The sequence below is a fragment of the Bidens hawaiensis genome, unplaced genomic scaffold, assembly GCF_021521415.1.
Source record: "Bidens hawaiensis isolate Kalapana, Puna unplaced genomic scaffold, B.hawaiensis_p1.1 tig00029039_1, whole genome shotgun sequence".
NCBI lineage: Eukaryota > Viridiplantae > Streptophyta > Magnoliopsida > Asterales > Asteraceae > Bidens > Bidens hawaiensis.
In genome coordinates this window covers 184,879-205,420 of record NW_027494786.1, presented here as the reverse complement: position 1 = coordinate 205,420, position 20,542 = coordinate 184,879, and positions in this window count along the sequence as shown.

Sequence of the window (20,542 nt, the reverse complement as noted above, 5' to 3'; positions counted from 1 at the left end):
AAGCTGATCTGCAGGTGCTGAACGAGAAGAAAATATTTTATATTCCTGCTTGGAAAGAAGAAGCGAAGAAATATCAAAGAGTTGTATCGGTTTGGGTACGAGAAGGAGTTCATGCTTGAAGATGAAAGATATAAGATTGTTGAAGATTACAAGACACGTGCTTGAAGATAGAGATATGAAGCTACTGCCAAGGGGGAGTCTGTTGGTGCATGATGTCAGTAGTTCAGTATATAGTGTCTGTAATCGAGTTAGTTGGATTTGTGTTTTGTATTAAGCGAAGTTCTCACAAGTTCGCTGATATGGGCGAACTTGTGGAACAAGCGAAGTTAGGGACAACTTCGCCTAAACATGCTAGGCGAAGTTGTCGTGCTTTATAAACTGTTAGGTTACGGCTGAGTTCGTTATCGAGTTGTAACGAGTTTACGAGTTGTGTAATCGGTGATCAGTGAATCACGTGTTTCCAGTTGCAATACAACGTGTCTTTGTTTATTGTAACGTGTGTTTGATCGTGTTATCGTGTATCGTCTTCTACGCTCGTATCGTCTTACGTAGGGATTCCGCACCTACGTAGAACGAGATATTCCGTGTAGATCCGGCTGGGAACCTACATTAAGAGATCAAAATCCAGTTTAAAATAAAATTCATTTTAAGTCATTGGAAAGATCTCATTTATGGGATCAGATTATTTAAAACAACAATCACACCACTTCATGGTTAGTGTTATTGTGACTCAAGTCAGGTTGACAGTAGGTATACTTAGCATAATGGTCATTGCATTTTCTGTGATACATTTAGGATTCAATTAGAGCATAAGATAGGAATGGTTATCATTATAGCTTCAGATTGCATCTAATCTCTTCTCAAAGCATATTTAGCTTTCTCCAAATCACCCCGAACCCCCTGATGCCCTGGTTAAAATTGATTTTTGTATACTAGAGAAGTTATTTAGTTATATTTTGTCTTTGATAACAGATTGTAAGGTTGAACGTTGGACTTACATGCCATCCGGACTTACATGCCTTACATTCAGGGTGTTTAGGACTTACTTGTATGTCCCACCCCTGTAGTTCCCTTAGTGCCCCTTAAGTCATGAAATCAGTTAACTTATATATATATATATATATATATATATATATATATATATATCTTATACTTTTGATCTTTTTATACTTTACAATCTCTTTCTTTCTCTTTTCTTTTGAGAGGTTTTCCATATATGAATAATTTATTTCTGCTCAATTGTTTATAAAGAAAACTGAATGCATTAATATACTTTAAAATTACATTATCTCGTCTTTCATTACCGTCTAGGTGATACACACATCATACAATACGATTCATAATTCTATCTGTTATAATGTATCCTAACATCCCGCACGCAAATCTTACACACATCAAGCACTTAGCACGTAAGCAATCACTTCATCTTAATTGTACCTGAAAAGCATGTGAGAAAACGGGTCAACTACGAATAGTTGGTGAGTTTCACAATTTTAGTAAACCATGATAAATCCATATCATAATATAATATTATCTGGGGACACTGTTAACCCAGTACTGTACTCACTCCGGGGACAATGTTAACCCGGAAACACTTCTAGGGACCCCTGGGGACACTGTTAACCCAGTACCGTACTCACTTCGGGGGCAATGTTAACCCGGGAACACTTCCAAAGACATCTGGGGACACTGTTAACCCAGTACTGTACCCATTCCGGGGCAATGTTAACCCAGAAACGCTTTTAGGGACATCAGGGACATCTGGGGACACTGTTAACCCAGTAATGTACCCATTCCATACGATTCCCGTACAATCAAATATTTATAAATACACGCAAATCCATGTGTTCAGTATGTACTTAAACATTTAAATAATAACATGCTTTCCGCCCCTGGAAAATATTTAAAAAAAATTCAGAAAAAGGGGCTCGTGAAAATCACCTTAGCACATGCAAGCAGGTAACAACAATCATTATCAATTAACGCATCCAATCTGTAATATGATCCCTAAGATCGTTATTATACGCTTATTGTTTATATAATCTTTTAACCGTATCAACTGGTACATCTGGGGACACTGTTAACCCAGCACTGTACCCGTTCTGGGGGCAAGGTTAACCCAGAAACACTTCTCCGGACTCAGATTGTGATGTCGTTTAGAGTTCCATTGTCACAACTACTATTAGTCATTTTTCTCGTTTTGCGTGCCTAGCACGCATATCCGTTTTTATGTTTCAAAAATGAGTTTGGTCACACACGACCCGAAAATAGTGGTTGACTGATAATTTAATTAAATATGTGAAATTATATCTCGGTTTAGACGTCCCGATTGGCCGCGGGACCCGTTTCCGTCTTTGGCGTACCGGAAACTGTTAAAATAGGTTAAAATTACTCAAATCATCCGAATTATTTTCGGATGATTTATTTTTACTTGTCTAACTCATTTATATGAAAATAACTCATTTTTAGGGTTTTTATACACCAGTCAGCTCGCTTAAGCGAACTTCACCGGTTTACGCGTTTTAACTTTAAAAGTTTGATAATTAACACAAATAATTATCCGTTTACTCTCGGATCTTGAAATTTTGGACAAATCACTTTTTAACAGTGGGGAATTTTATAAAAATATTTCCAGAATTAATTCTTATATTTAAAATTTATTTATCTATTTTTAAACACCATTTAAACACTAAATATGTCGTAAATACCAAACGATCTTAGAAAAATCCCAAATTTTTCCTGGATGTCCCCTGCCATCCACATAGTCCTCTGTAATTTTTCCAGAACCAAAATCTTCTTTTACATGCCATTTTCACTAAAACCGAGCTAGAAAACCCTAGAACTCGTTTAACCGAAAAGCCTACTTAGACTTCTCCAACTGACCTCAAATTTTGTGTGTCATTTATAAATGATTTTAAAAGCTTATATGTAATTTTCCAGAATTTTTCATAATATTTAACTATTTTTCACCATTTTTAGCCAAAACCGAGCATTAAATTCACCAAATATTCATCCTTTATCCAAAAATTACCAAAAATTCACAGAACTCATATTTTCATATTTTTAACACCTCTGTAAAATTTCATGACCTAACTCTAAAGCATCAACAATCTGTCCAAATATCCCAAAACCTAACATAACCGAATATACCTTTCGTTTTCCACCACTACAAGCTACAAACTCATCTTTCCGCCTTATCTACCAATAAATAAAGAGCCTACAAACAACATACCACAATACCAAGCAAGTTACACTCACGATCAAGCCATTTCTTTCATGGTTACGGTTATGATACTAAAACAAAGATTTAACCGTAAAAATTCGTTTTTGATTCATTTAACTCCTTTCTTGGACCAAGATCCCTTGTATAACCCGTATACATCACTTGATCATGCAAGAATCGGTTTTCATCTTTGAAACCTCATTTTCTTGCAAATAAACTCAAGAAACGAAGATGGAAACGTAATTAACTCGATTCTTTACCTTGTTTTCTTGCTACAAAAGCTCGGTTTTGGATCATGATCTTGTGGAGAGGAAAGGGAGAACATGGAATTGCTTGTAAAAAAGAAAAACAAAATGAAATGGGGTGAGGGGGTTGCGACCGGAAGTAGGGAGGGGGTGGGGTGGGACCCACCTCTTCATTCTTGGCCACTCATTTGGATATCGGATATCCGGATAATGTTTTGGATAATCTGGTTCAGTTCGTTTTTCGGTTAAATGTTAAATTTGGCTTAAAATGAGGTTAAAACGGTCGTTTTTTCGGGTTAAAAACGAAATATATATAAAACCGATTTAAAAAACTTAAACCATGACATTTGTTAACTTAAAACATCATAGTATTAATAATTGTGCATCTTTTTCGGCTTGATCGATCGTCTCTTGCTCGGTTTGGTAATAAAGGTTTCGTTTAACGTACCGACGTACCATTAAATCGAAATCCTTTTTCTATGCTTTAATTCACTTATCCCGAAGCTTTAATACTTTGTAAACATCGCTAAATATTATATATTTCGTCTATAATTGAACCCTCGATTCATTCGGGTTTCAATAACTATCAATCGATTGATCGCATATTCAATACAGTGAATTATGTATTCACATACAATCAATACAACGAACCATGTATTCTCGTATAATTACCATGGTAACTCATGTACCCGACATTACATATGACGTAACTAACGTCTACCGGTTAGGGTACACCTGGTTTCGTCGGAATCGTTACATTCTCCCCCCGTTAAGAAATTTCGTCCTCGAAATTTTACACGCCCACTATCTCTTTTCGAGAGAAAGGTGGGGGGTTTTTCCTTCAGAATTCACCCTCGCGTTATCAAGTATAATCTGGTCCTCACCGTGAATTCCACTTAATCTTAATTAATAAAGCTTGGTATGTCCAAACTGTTTAGTTTTCCCGTCTACTATCTCTACGGAATTAGTTATGATATCAAGCATGTCTTCTATGAGTACCTCTATTACTAGTACTTTCGTTGCCTCATCGCTTAGGCACTTTTCAATCTGTATACATGGCAAAATATCATGTATAGTACTTAGCCCCTGGAGTACTTTAATCGATAAACTAAATGACCAACATTGGAGATAGTTCTCATGGGGTCCAATATATTAAGAAGCTATTTTCGGTTTTGCCAAACCTCATATCACCTCTCTCTAAGGTGATGCCTTAAAATGCCTTGTCACCTCTATTCAGTGACAATGGTTTCCTTTGAACGTTGGCATAAATCCTTTGCCAACCTCGCGCTACTTTCAACTTCTCTTAAACATTATAAATCCGATTGGTTGTTTCTCGAATCAATTCAAATCTTATGGCTTGATCGACGCCCATTTTCAATTTAACAAATTGGTGATAACTACTTCACCCATAGAAAGCTTCAAGCTCTCGATGCTTCCTTCCCCTCCTTCCAATAATGGAAGTAGGATGACTATTTCGATCTGAGATCATTGAAAATGGTACTCCACGACGAGTTACCATTTCATCATCATGAATTTGGGCGAGAATTCATTGTGGTAATCGTCATAGATTGGGATGAAATGCGAGGACTGGTTAATCGATCCGCGATTACCTAATTTACCTCATGCCTTTGATATATCATGGGAATTTGCGTCCTGAAATCCATTGTAATTTATTCCCACTATCATTGGCGAATTTTTTTTTCTGTCGTTGTGGCGTTCCCCAGGGTTTCCGGTGTGCAGCCTTATCTCTCGCATAACTCAAATATCCTCCAACATACGTATCCATATCTTTCTCCAACTCAGCCATTAATAAGATCCTTTCAGATATTCGCATCATCAATAGTCTAATCCAATCCCAGATGTATGGAATATTTCGATCTATGCGCTTCGTCCATGATTAAATCACGAAGGTCATGGAGGGTCGGGATCCAAACCCGATTTTTGAAGTAGAGAATTTCGTCCACGCGCTGTTCGAAATTCTTCTCATTGCCGTAAGGTCCCTCCTTTTCCAATTGTTCCTCTTTCAACGCCTCACGTTGAGCGACTCGAATCAGGTCCGAAAGATTAGGCTGGACTATCATCCCCAGTGCTCGCACTCGCAATGGCTTAACCCGATGTTTCCTGCTCAAGGCATCGGCTACAACGTTAGCCTTGCCGGGGTGATAACGGATGTCACAGTCATAGTCGCTTAACAACTCGACCCATCTTCGTTGCCTCATATTCAGTTCTCTGATCGAATATGTGCTGCAAACTTTTATGATCGGTGAAGATGGTGTACTTCGTACCGTAGAGATAATGTCTCCAAATTTTAAGTGCGAAGATAACCGCTCCCAGTTTTAAGTCGTGAGTAGTGTAATTTTTCTCGTGTACTTTTAACTGTCGAGAAGTATAGGCTATAACCTTATTATACTGCGTCAACACGCATCCTAACCCTCTACGCGATGCGTCACAATACGCGACAAAACCATCGTCTCCATCGGGGAGACTTGGCACTTGGCACAATTTTAATGGTTTCTATCTTATTTGGGTCTATGTGAAATCCTTGTTGCTTTACAACATGACCAAGGGATTATGCATTCTTTATTCAGAATCACATTTCAAAAACTTCGCGTACACTCCTCTTGCTTTAACACTTCCACAATTTTCCTTAACCGTCGATCGTGCTCTTCTTTACGTTGCGAATATATCAAAGTATCATCAATTAATGTTATGACAAATTTGTCAAAATAAAGTTACAGACTCGGTTCATGAGTTCCATGAATGCTGCCGGCGCATTTGTTAGCCTGAAAGGCATAACTAAGAATTCATAGTGGCCGTAGCGAGTCCGAAACGCTGTTGTTGCCACGTCCTCCTCTTGGATTTTTCATTTGGTGATAACTATATTTAAGACCAATTTTCTAAAAAAAATAAATCGCCCCTTGCAGTTGGTTAAACAGATCATTCACTTCGAAGAAGTGAATACCTATTCTTGATCGTCACTTTATGCAATTCTCTCTAATCAATACATATCCTAACACTTCCGTCCTTCATTTCCCAATTAACACTGGTGCACCCCATGGTGACTAACTAGATCGTATAAAACCTTCATCCAATAATTCTTGCATTTCAGTTGGTGCAAGTCGGTAAGATGCTTTAGCAACAGGGCCAGCTTGAGGTATTAAATCGATTCTGAATTCGACCTGTCGGGTTGGCGGTATTCCAGGAAGTTCTTCTGGGAAAACTTGTGGAAATTCGCGTACCATCGGGATATCTTCTATATGTTTTCTTTTAAATACTTTGGCAATCGCGTTTGTTAAATACACCACGTCTTCTTGTCGTAAATATTATAACATCTCAAGATGAGATTAGAGTGGTAACATAATACCATACACTTTTCTCTGTATCAAATCGCTTCGTCGTCCGAAGGAGATCTTCTAATCATCTTTTTTTCATATTTGATTTCAGCTTCATGTTGAGTTAGCCAATCCATGCTAACTATTACGTCAAAACTTCTTTACTTTACTGGTCGTAGGTCAATAAGGAAAGGTTAATCGTTCAGAATAATAGGACAATTCCGAACAATTTAGTTAACCATTAGGGATTTACCGTTTGCGATTCTACAGTATAGGGTTCTATAGTTTCACTAATCGGTATCTTTCCAAAGGGTAGGAGGTTAGCAGGAACTAACTTCTATCGACGACCGTAAAAATATCACTGAAGCCTATTGATTTAAAACTACAACGTACTTAATACCACTTTTGGATCATGACGTGCTTTATTTGAATTACTCACAAAAGCACGGCTCCTTGCTTGATCAGAGGTTGATGCTTGTCATGGGGTTCATCTTCCACGACACCTTGGTTCAACTTTGGGCAATTTCTCTTGAAACGTTCTGTACTGCCACATTCATAGCAAGTACAACTGTTTGGCATAATTTGATTTCTTCGGATGGATTGTTATTGAAGTTGTTGGGTTCGGAGTGGTTGTACATGAATGGGTTGGGGTTGCCGGTTCACATGGCTTCAATTGGTTCTACAAATGGGGCATTACGTCCATCTTTACCACACCCGTGGCCTACTATCACTCGACATTCTTCTTCCTGCCGATAACCATATTTTCCACAGTTAGGGAAGGACCCTTCATGTGGTTCATGTTTTCACACCAGAACTAGTCTTAGTATAATTCTGGGTTGTAGGACATACCTACTTATTCAAAGCCTATCTTGCACTATACCTTTATCATTTCTCTTCTTTATTACTCGACGTCTCACCTAACGTCCTTCCAGTCCACTTCCCATAGAGTAAAATATATCAATGCTGGCTTGCGACACAACCCTTTCAAAGGTTGTATATTTTACAGGATTGACTATACTCTTTATCGATGGAGTTAGTCCCCAATATTGCGCTCACTTCGCTTAGTTTCAGGAGTAATTAGCCATGTTACCAGACATGACAATTCCTTCAAACGATTAGCGTGTTCCAAGTGATCAGCACACAACATTTCTACCTTTCATAGCTCAGTTTCCAATCTCTGAACTTAATTACTCGAATAAAAGTGTTCTAGCCCAAGAATTTTAAATTCCGACCATAACATCTGAGTAACAATTTTCTAACTATAATTTTGTACCATCGTGTTCCATCACGATACAACATAATCTACCAACATATCTGTAGCATATTTCACTACACAATGTTCTAGACTCATACCAATATCCTTAACCATTTCGATCTTTTCTATCCACTCGCTAATCTATTCCTCCCTTTACCATCAGTAAACTATTAATAATTTCCTTAACACAATCAACAGACATATCCTTCATACCGGATCTAATTCATTACGACTACTATTCATGTTTAGTTTGTAACTAATACTTGTAGTCATAATAGTATTCGGTGGAACATTATCACTTTTAGTAATACCACCAAGAATTGAAATATTCATATTCATGTGATTGCTCGATCTACAATCTTGCGATCACATTTGCATCAACACTAGCAGTGATCTGTGATACGACATTCGGTATCATCATCTGCTATCTTTGAGCAATCAACTAAATCATATCAATCTCCATCATTGGAGTTACTCTTTTTATGGCATTCTGCCGTACTCATCCCGTACGCAGTAATCAATACTAATCTCACCGTATAACTCGTTACCAGCTCAATCATGACAGTAGGTACACATACACACCAAATATTATCATACATATTACACATATCAGTATCTAATATATATGTCCCACGAATATAATAACATATGGACTTAACCTGACGTCGGTTAACGTTCAAATATGTTTCATAATCCTTGTCACCAACTGACGTATAGATCTTTCTCAACAAAGATTAATGTTTAACAGGCTTGATTTCAATATCCTTCTGCATGTCATCATAACCGATACATGCTCACCGTGAGCACCAAACGATTACGTACCACGGAGTTATAATATCTGCGTCTATTTGTATATCCGGCATACACGGTATACCATCTACGAACGAACAACCAACTATGCTATAATGACTCCAACACCTCTTTGTGTATGGGTAATCATTCTATTCGAGCATACATGGGCGTAGGCATCTAACGGATATAAGGATAACATAGGGAGTTGCAAGGTTCAAGGTAATCGTGCAACATGGGTTGCCTTCAAATATTATTAATTACTATTATGGGAAACTCTATCACTTGCTCAGTCAATGTCCTCAGGCGTTCTAGGTTCGTTGAAATCGGTAATTCTCGATCTGGAGGTGGTATGACTCATATGTTTGAGAGTGAGAAATACATATATATATTTCTATATATTATTTTTATTTGCTGATTTATTATCAAATTTATTATTACTATTATTTTATTTATTTATTTACCTTAACGGAATAAGAATGGGTTCAGGTACGGATCCGTCCGTACGTGAGGGTCGACGGTTCGGGTGAACATATGGGGTTATTAGGATATACGGTACCGGTGTCGGTAGGGTAAGGGATTCATCAATTTTGGTTGGGAGTGACGGTTACTAGATATTTCTGGTTAATGTCAAACGGGAGATCTAACTTGGTACTATCATAATTATGACCCGATAAGTCAGACTCATCATCAACCGATGCTCTTAGAAATTTCGGAATCCTCGGTACTTTTGTTATTTCATCCCCCGGTTCCTTATCCGGGTCCCATTTCTCAATACATGTACCCACAAGATATGCACGTATATATATATATATACACATTAGCACACATAAATAATATTATATACTTTACACATATGTTGTCATTTTTACCTATTAATGTACCCCGTGACTTCCCCTGAATTCCCTCGTGCGGACAAGTCTGTTATTATGTTCCGGACCATAACAACTCACTTGTCCATCCAAGTTCATCCAGACCTCGTCACTATAAATTATTAGTTGATATTCAGATCCTATAATACTTGAGCTACTGGTTATATTTTAGGTATCTTTTAAAGACATCTTAATTCTTTTATAACCAATGGCTCTGATACCAAGTTCTGTAACACCCCGCAACCGCAGCGAAAACGTAAACGGGATGCGACAGACACCTCTGATATCAACCACATTGTTTATAAAGAAAACTGAATGCATTAATATACTTCAAAATTACAATATCTCATCTTTCATTACCGTCTAGGTGATACACACATCATACAATACGATTCATAATTCTATCTGTTATAATGTATCCTAACATCCCGCACGCAAATCTTACACACATCAAGCACTTAGCACGTAAGCAATCACTTCATCTTAATTGTACCTGAAAAGCATGTGAGAAAACGGGTTAACTACGAATAGTTGGTGAGTTTCACAATTTTAGTAAACCATGATAAATCCATATCATAATATAATATTATCTGGGGACACTGTTAACCCAGTACTGTACTCACTCCGGGGACAATGTTAACCCGGAAACACTTCTAGGGACCCCTGGGGACACTGTTAACCCAGTACCGTACTCACTCCGGGGGCAATGTTAACCCGGGAACACTTCCAAAGACATCTGGGGACACTGTTAACCCAGTACTGTACCCATTCCGGGGCAATGTTAACCCAGAAACACTTTTAGGGACATCAGGGACATCTGGGGACACTATTAACCCAGTAATGTACCCATTCCATACGATTCCCGTACAATCAAATATTTATAAATACACGCAAATCCATGCGTTCAGTATGTACTTAAACATTTAAATAATAACATGCTTTCCGCCCCGGGAAAATATTTTAAAACAATTCAGAAAAAGGGGCTCGTGAAACTCACCTTAGCACATGCAAGCAGGTAACAACAATCATTATCAATTAACGCGTCCAATCTGTAATATGATCCCTAAGATCGTTATTATACACTTATTGTTTATATAATCTTTTAACCGTATCAACTGGTACATCTGGGGACACTGTTAACCCAGCACTGTACCCGTTCTGGGGGCAAGGTTAACCCAGAAACACTTCTCCGGACTCAGATTGTGATGTCGTTTAGAGTTCCATGGTCACAACTACTATTAGTCGTTTTTCTCGTTTTGCGTGCCTAGCACGGTTATCCGTTTTTATGTTTCAAAAATGAGTTTGGTCACACACGACCCGAAAATAGTGGTTGACTGATAATTTAATTAAAGATGTGAAATTATAGCTCGGTTTAGACGTCCCGATTGGCCGCGGGACCCGTTTCCGTCTTTGGCGTAACGGAAACTGTTAAAATAGGTTAAAATTACTCAAATCATCCGAATTATTTTCGGATGATTTATTTTTACTTGACTAACTCATTTATATGAAAATAGCTCATTTTTAGGGTTTTTATACACCAGTCAGCTCGCTTAAGCGAACTTCACCGGTTTACGCGTTTTAACTTTAAAAGTTTGATAATTAGCACAAATAATTATCCGTTTACTCTCGGATCTTGAAATTTTGGACAAATCACTTTTTAACAGTGGGGAATTTTATAAAAATATTTCCAGAATTAATTCTTATATTTAAAATTTATTTATCTATTTTTAAACACCATTTAAACACTAAATATGTCGTAAATACCAAACGATCTTAGAAAAATCCCAAATTTTTCCTGGTTGTCCCCTGCCATCCACATAGTCCTCTGTAATTTTTCCAGAACCAAAATCTTCTTTTACATGCCATTTTCACTAAAACCGAGCTAGAAAACCCTAGAACTCGTTTAACCGAAAAGCCTACTTAAATTCACCAAATATTCATCCTTTATCCAAAAATTACCAAAAATTCACAGAACTCATATTTTCATGTGTTTAACACCTCTGTAAAATTTCATGACCTAACTCTAAAGCATCAACAATCTGTCCAAATTTCCCAAAACCGAACATAACCGAATATACCTTTCGTTTTCCGCCACTACAAGCTACAAACTCATCTTTCCGCCTTATCTACCACTAAATACAGAGCCTACAAACAACATACCACAATACCAAGCAAGTTACACTCACGATCAAGCCATTTCTTTCATGGTTACGGTTATGATACTAAAACAAAGATTTAACCGTAAAAATTCGTTTTTGATTCGTTTAACTCCTTTCTTGGACCAAGATCCCATGTATAACCCGTATACATCACTTGATTATGCAAGAATTGGTTTTCATCTTTGAAACCTCATTTTCTTGCAAATAAACTCAAGAAACGAAGATGGAAACGTGATTAACTCGATTCTTTACCTTGTTTTCTTGCTACAAAAGCTCGGTTTTGGATCATGATCTTGTGGAGAGGAAAGGGAGAACATGGAATTGCTTGTAAAAAAGAAAAACAAAATGAAATGGGGTGAGGGGGTTGCGACCGGAAGTAGGGAGGGGGTGGGGTGTGACCCACCTCTTCATTCTTGGCCACTCATTTGGATATCGGATATCCGGATAATGTTTTGGATAATCTGGTTCAGTTCGTTTTTCGGTTAAATGTTAAATTTGGCTTAAAACGAGGTTAAAACGGTCGTTTTTCGGCTTAAAAACGAAATATATATAAAACCGATTTAAAAACTTAAACCATGACATTTGTTAACTTAAAACATCATAGTATTAATAATTGTGCATCTTTTTCGGCTTGATCGATCGTCTCTTGCTCGGTTTGGTAATAAAGGTTTCGTTTAACGTACCGACGTACCATTAAATCGAAATCCTTTTTCTATGCGTTAATTCACTTATCCCGAAGCTTTAATACTTTGTAAACATCGCTAAATATTATATATTTCGTCTATAATTGAACCCTCGATTCATTCGGGTTTCAATAACTATCGATCGATTGATCGCATATTCAATACAGTGAATTATGTATTCACGTACAATCAATACAACGAACCATGTATTCTCGTATAATTACCATGGTAACTCATGTACCCGACATTACATATGACGTAACTAACGTCTACCGGTTAGGGTATACCTGGTTTCGTCGGAATCGTTACAACATACCTTATGTTCCAATGTTTCACCACATCATACTTAGCAAATTTAAGTGTATATCACATATTGCAACTACAGACTATGGAAAGCTACCATACTTTGCCAATGACTGTACTCAAAGCCTTTTGAACTTATAATCCATGGGTTAGTTATCTTAAACAGTTTTCTATCAGTTCCCAATTTAGGTTGGATTTAATTTCCCAGAAAACAGTTTCTTGCTTCCATGAAGCTGGGAACTTGGATAATATTATCATTTCTCTTATTCAATATCACCGAAAACAGTGTTGCTTAGTCAAAAACTTTTACCATTAAAAAAAACCCATTTCCTTTTGAAAGTTCAATTGAAGAACAGTGATTTTTAAAGATGGTGTTGTCATTTAAGCATTTGTAACAAGCACACACTTTCACAGGATCAAAACACAAACATTTAGATAGCATAGAACCAACAAATCATCATTTAAGTCTGTCGAGCATGCTCAGAACTTCATCGCGCATGCCCGAAAGTCTATCAAGCAACCTTAGAAGTATATCATTTCAATGAATGTGCTCGATAAACTTTAACTTTGTGCTCGAGCAGTAATTTGCAAAGAATAAGCACGGTATCCTGAACACATGTACATGCTAAACCACTGGTAACAACACTCATGCTCGAGTTACTTGAGAAAAACTTCAAGTATGGATTGTTTGTGCTCGAAGAGCATTAAACACCTATCTACCATAGAAGCATGCTCGAAACACTTGCAAAAGTTTTCATGACAGCATTCTATGCTCGAGCTGTTGAGCAATGACATCTTTGCTCGAATGGCTTAGAATAGTCTTACAAGAGCCTATGCTTGTGCTCGAAGAGCAACAATCACATTATCAAGCACAGATTCATGCTTGAAGTACTTAGAATCATAAAATTCATCATGTAGGCACATATCAAAGTACTAAAAGCTAAAATTAACACAGTTAACATAAATTCCACACAAGAACAATCACAGACATGATTCATGCAATTTGAGTAATCATTTAAACATAGCAATTTTATCACGCAAACATTCAATGAGTAACATAGATCATCAGTAAGCACCTCACTTGAGCACACATCCTAAATTAAACCTCATAAGCATTTATCATTCCTAGGCATTTTAACAGAAAATGAAACCTGGTCTTATCTAAAGGTTTGATGAACAAATCAGCCAAATTATCAGATGTGTCTACCCTTTTCATTTCTATTAGCCCTTTTTCCTGACAATCTCTAATGAAATGATGTCTAATTTCAATGTGCTTAGTCTTAGAATGTTGGACTGGATTCTTAATAATAAACATAGCAGCAGTATTATCAATTAAGATAGGAGTAAGTAAGAAATTCAGACCATAGTCTAACAGTTGATTTTGAATCCACAAAACCTGTGCACAGCAAGCAGAGGCAGCAATATACTCAGCTTCAGCAGTGGAGATTGACACTGTTGTTTGATTCTTGCATTGCCAAGACACCATCCTGTTCCCTAGAAACTGGCATCCACCAGAGGTTGATTTTCTACTCATGTTGCAACCATCATAGTCACTGTCTGTGTAGGCCATCAAGTTAAAGGAAGGGTTCTTTGGATACCAAATCTCCAAATCTGGTTTTCCCTTTAAAGATCTGAAAATCCTCTTAACTGCTATCATATGTGAAACCTTGGGATAAGCTTGAAATCTTGCACAGACACACACAGCAAACATAATATCTGGCCTAGATGCCGTGAGATACATCAATGATCCTATCTTGGCCCTGTATTCATGCTGGTCCACTGGCTCCCCCTTTTCATCAGGTACCATTTTCTCATGTGTATCCATTGGTGTGGACACTTTCTTAAAGTCTTGGCACTTGAATATGTTAAGAATATCTTTTACATATTTGGATTGATTTATGAAGATGCCATCAGCTTTCTATTGCACTTGAAGTCCAAGGAAGAAATTCATTTCTCCCATTGAGCTTATCTTGTACTTGGATTTCATTACTTGCTCAAACTCTTTGCACATCTGTTCATTTGTAGAGCCAAAGATAATGTCATCCACATACACTTGCAGCAGCAGCAGATCTTTGTTTCTTCTTTTGTAGAAAAGATTCTTGTCAATTGCCCCCCTGCAGAAATCATTTTCCAACAAATGATTTGACAGCTCATCATACCAAGCTCTTGGTGCTTGATGTAATCCATACAGTGCCTTGCTGAGCTTGTAAACCTTGTTGGGATGCTTTGGATCTTCAAATCCAGGAGGTTGAGTGACATAGACTTCTTCATCAATTTTTCCATTCAAAAATGCAGACTTTACATCCAATTGATGGACCTTTATATTCATGGATGCTGAATATGCCAGAAAGATTCTGATTGCTTCTAGTCTTGCAACTGGAGCAAAAAATTTTTCAAAGTCCACTCTTTCCTCTTGTAAGCATCCTAGAGCTACCAATCTTGCTTTGTTCTTAATAACAATTCCTCTTTCATCCTTTTTGTTTCTGAAGACCCATTTTGTGCCAATAGCATACTTGCCTCTGGGCTTGTCAACCAAGTCTCATACATGTAAGTCTCTGAATTGGGCTAATTCCTCCTGCATAGCTTCTACCCAGCTGTTGTCTTTCAAGGCTTGATTAATGTTCTTTGGTTAAACTTGGGATAAGAAGCAGGCATACAGGCAGATGTTTGCATTTTCAGAAGAACTTCTTGTCACTCTCTCATGCAAGTCTTCTATTATGTTTTCTGCAGGATGGTTTCTTTCAATAGAGGTGGTCTGCACAACTTGTTGTGCAGAAACTTCTGTCTCTAGATTTGTCATGTTTAACTCAGCAGATTCATCTTCAATTCTCACTTGGGATTCTTCATTTTCTTGAACTTGATTTATCTCTGATGAATATGCTTCATTTGACCCAAATTGTAGAGAGTCAAACAAAGACTGGAACCTATATTCAAATTGATTTATCCTTTCAGTCTGAACAGGTTGATGACTTTGAATTGGTTCACTCTCTACTTCACTTGGTCCTTCATTAGAGACTTCCACTTCATCATCTTGTCCATTTGTATCAACTTCAGCAGCTTGACGGTTGTTCCTTTCAAAGTTAAATCCATTAGAATCAGGAGCAACAGATGACCATAGCTTGTCCATATCAACTTGTCTTTGTATTTCTTTATCTTCAAAGCTGGTTCTGTACATGCTGTCATCCATATCTTCACTGTAGATTTTGAAGGACATGATCATCTTTTCCAAGTCAAATAGCCACTTGGGTCCTTCAACATTATTGAAAAGGTTTTCATTGAAAATTATATCAGAAGACTCAATAACCACCATGTGCTCTTTCACATAGACTCTATAAGCTTTTGAATGAGATGAATATCCACAACGAAACATTCCAGTGATTTGGACTAGAACTTGTTCAAATAGTCCTTTGTATTCAGGAGTGAGCATCTGCATCTAAAAGGCTTTAAAAACTTCACATAAGGCTTTCTTTTAAAGATAACCTCATATGGAGTCTTATTTTGAGCCTTGTTCAATAGAACCCTGTTCTGCACATAACATGCAGTGTTGATTGCTTCTGCCCAGAAAGTGACTGGCAGGTTTGCATCAGCAATCATGGTCCTTGCAGCTTCAATTAATGTTCTGTTTCTTCTTTCTGTAACACCATTTTGTTCAGGAGTTCTAAGAGCATTGTATTGTTGAAAGATACCCTTAGAAGTGCAGAATTCATCCATAGTTCCATTCTAGAACTCTATCCCATTGTCACTTCTAATGACCTTCACCTTCCTCACAAGCTGATTTTCCATTTTTAGCACATACGTTCTGATCAACTCTGCAGTTTCATCTTTGCTACCCATAAAGTATACACAAGTAAACCTTGAATAGTCATCAGTAATCACCAGACAGTATCTTTTCTTCCCAATACTTGGAACACTTACATGACCAAATAGATCAATGTGTAACAGTTCCAATAACTCATCAATAGTGTTTATCATTTTGCTTTTATGTGAGGATTTGTGTTGTTTTCCTTTCAGGCAAGATGTGCATTTTTCTTCAAATTTGAACTCTCTTGTGGGAAGGCCAACAACATGTTCACCTTTTACAAGTTTGTTCATGTTCTTTAAGTTCACATGACACATCTTCCTATGCCATAGCTTTGTTTCATTTTCAGTTGCTTTTGACACAAAGCATGAACCACCTCTTGAAGTTGCATTGTCATTTTCAGTTCATAGAGGTTGCCATTTCTTGGAGCCATCATCATAATCATATAAGTTAGAATCAAAAATTCAGGCTTCAATATCAGGCAGTGTTCATCATTGAAAGTCGTCTTGTATCCTTTGTTACAGACTTGAGAAATGCTAAGCAAATTGTATTGCAGTCCTTCAACATGCAGTACATTCTCAAAAAATACTTTCCCATTTATGGGTGTTCCTCCACCAACAATATTACCTCCATTTTCATCACTCCCAAAGGCAACTGGCCCTTCATATTTCTTTTCATAATTGATTAACACACCCTTGTCACAGGTCATGTGCCTGGAACATCCACTGTCAATATACCATGAGTCATTTTTGTTCAAGGACTGTTCCTGCACATATACATAAAACAAAATTAGTTTGAATCTGATTTACAAACTGCATTAGTTTGTAATTCAGTGTCAGTGTCAGGAGTTGGAAGTGGAACAGGAGGTGGGTCTTCATACACAATTTCACAATCTTCTTCTGTGTCAGAATCTGACCCATTCTTCACTGCTTGTGATTTGATTATTTCTTCTGTCTGCCCAATCACATAGGTTTTCTTTTCAATTACCTTTTTCTTTGTATTCCATTGGAACCCTTTTGGTTCAAACCCCTATTTTAACAGAAACTTTTCGTCACCATTAAGAACTCTGGGTCTGATCTTTGCTTTTCCCTTATCAGTTGACCTTTTGTTCTTCTCAGCTTTGTGTGGCTCTTTCTCACTTACTTTGATTTTCAGAATGGTCTTGAGTTTTCTTTCAAGAATCTCCTTTTGTTCCACACAACCAGATGGTTTTCTATTTCCACTCAAGTAATTCTAATACTTCTCTTTGTAACTTTTCATATCAAATCCACTCACCACATTAGGAATTTCAAAGGTGTCCTCAAGAATCCATCAAGAATCAGTGTGATGACCATATGCATCACACTTCTTGCACCAGACCTTGGCATAGCTTCCCATATCTTCAAGCAATTGTTTGTCTTTGATTTTGTCACCGGGTTTGGGAAAGTCAAAGCCTAAAGAGGTCTTTGGACATAAAGTGTTAGAGAAATCCAACTTGATTGGTTCACTGATGTTAATTGTCTGTGGATACTTTTCTTTGACAAACACTATTTTCTTCAGCTTGGAGGGAGTTCTTAATGAGCTTCCTTCTTCTTCTCTTGAATATCTTCTTATTGGCACATAATCAACATCCCCAATATCAAATAACTTATGATTAGAGAAAACTGGGTAAATTGGTGGATGTGACTGATCATAAGTAGATTTCACAGTTTCTTCTGTTCTTTTCTTGATCTCAGTTTGTGGTCTACCACAGATGTCAAATACCACATGTTTTCTTCTCATTTTCTCATAATGCCTTTTCATCTTTGAAGTCATATTTGGAAGAAGAGGAATCTTTTCACTCTTCTTTTTGCTTGATCCTTACTTCTTTTTGCCCTTGGATGACTTAGAGCTTCCACAACTGCAATTACTGTCTTCACTGGAGTACTCACTCCACTTCTTGTTTTCACCTACCAATTGGTTATTCTTCTCATTTTCTGGCTCCTCACCCTTCTTCACTGCAAATTCTCCATTCTTGTCCACATACACATCAGCATACTGCTTCACAAACTCATTCTTGTCATCAAAAACATTCTTCAATTGCTTAAGGTATTCACTTCTACTCTCCTTGTCTACTTTCAGTGGGTAGCTGTCACAAAAAGGTGATGGCACCTTTTTATACTTCTCTTCATCAGTCATTTTATCAACATAACCCATGATATTGCCAGTGGAAACAAGGTTCTTTAAGAAATCCATTTGAATTAGCAATTCAGCATTTTTCATTTTCTCTTCTACATACATCTTCTTCAACCCTTTAATTTCAATTGTCATTCTTGATTGAGTCTGGCATGCCATCATACAATCATCTTCAAGTCCTTTGATTTGACATTCATATGTTGCTTCACTTGTTTCATAAACATTCAAGAAGGCTTCCTTCCTCCCACACTCAGTTTTCCATTTTCCAATCTCCTGATTAAGTTGATCAATAGTAATAAGAAGATCAGAAATTAAAACATCAGATTGTACCTGAGTATTTGAAGATTCAGCCTGGTCATGCACTTTTGCCATAAATGCAACATTTACCCTCTCCATTTCAGCAGCATGATTGCTCCAATCAAATTCCCCATCCTGTGGCACCCTGGTAACAACAACATTTCCTTGGTCTCTCTGCTGGTTCACATTGTTCTGATTTTTCCTGTTCTGGTTTGTGTGACCTTGCATTTGGTTGTTTATTTGAGGTTTAAATGTTTGCTGTTGGGGTCTGTTTGGATTTTGGTAGGGAATCTGGTTGGTAATCCGATTCCTTTGCTGCTGGAAATTTTGATTCTGTTCTGGTAGAATTGATTTTGATTAAATTTATTTCCAGCTTGCCTTGGCATGTTACATTCTCTGGCAAAGTGTCCAGGTTGTTGACAGTTATAACAGATGGCCTTCGATTTGTCAAATCCAATTCTTTCAGTTGGACCATTGAAGCTTGTTCTACCTGTCCTGTTATACAATCTCTTGCTCCTCACTGCTACATAGCTGCTTGCCATTTAATGTCCATATCTTCTAAATCATCAGCATCTATTTGTTCTAGATCTTCTTGCACAATGCTTGTATTTATCATATTCTTGGCCACAAAGGCATGGTATGACTCAGTGAACATGGAGAACAAGGCCTGGTAGTATGTTCCTTGAGTTGGGTTGTGCTGCATGAATGTAGTCTGCCCATTTGCTGGAGATGGTGTGTCATCTTCAATCAGCTGAACATTGAATCTTGATTGGCTACTATAAGATGAGCTTGTTTCTAATGGTTCCTCAACAATAGGCTGTTGATTCTTGATTGAGAGGTTGCCCATTGGTTCTACAAGCGCATTGTTCATTTGAAAACTTGGCTTGTCCTATCGAATCATATGGTTCTCAATCATCTCATGTTCTGCAGCCTTGAGAAAGGCAATCACATCATCCAATTTAAAGTTTGGAAAACTAGCCTTTTCTTTGATGAACTTGCTGGCAGTGTACCACTCACCAGACAGAGATGATAAAAGTTTCTTGTTCAGATCAAAATCAGATATCTAAAGGTCTGTTGTTCTAATTTCATTCACAATCATCATGAACCATTGCAGAACTGACTTTAGTCTTTCTCCTTCCTTAAACTTGAATGTGTCAAGCTGCTGTTTCAATCTGTCTTTCTTGATGTCTCTCAATTCAGTATTCCCTTCAAACATTTCAATAACTGCATCATACATACCCTTTGCGGTCTTATGATCATTTACAGTTGTCAGGATTTCTGAAGAAAGCCCTAATTTAAGCATAGACAGAGCTTAATCATCTCTCTTCTTCATCTTCAGTTCAACGGTTGTGTTGTTGTTTGGAGCTGTTGAAGGAACGTAGTTTCCTTTAGTGATGGAAGTCTAGAGCTCTGGGTCATTGTAGTTCACAG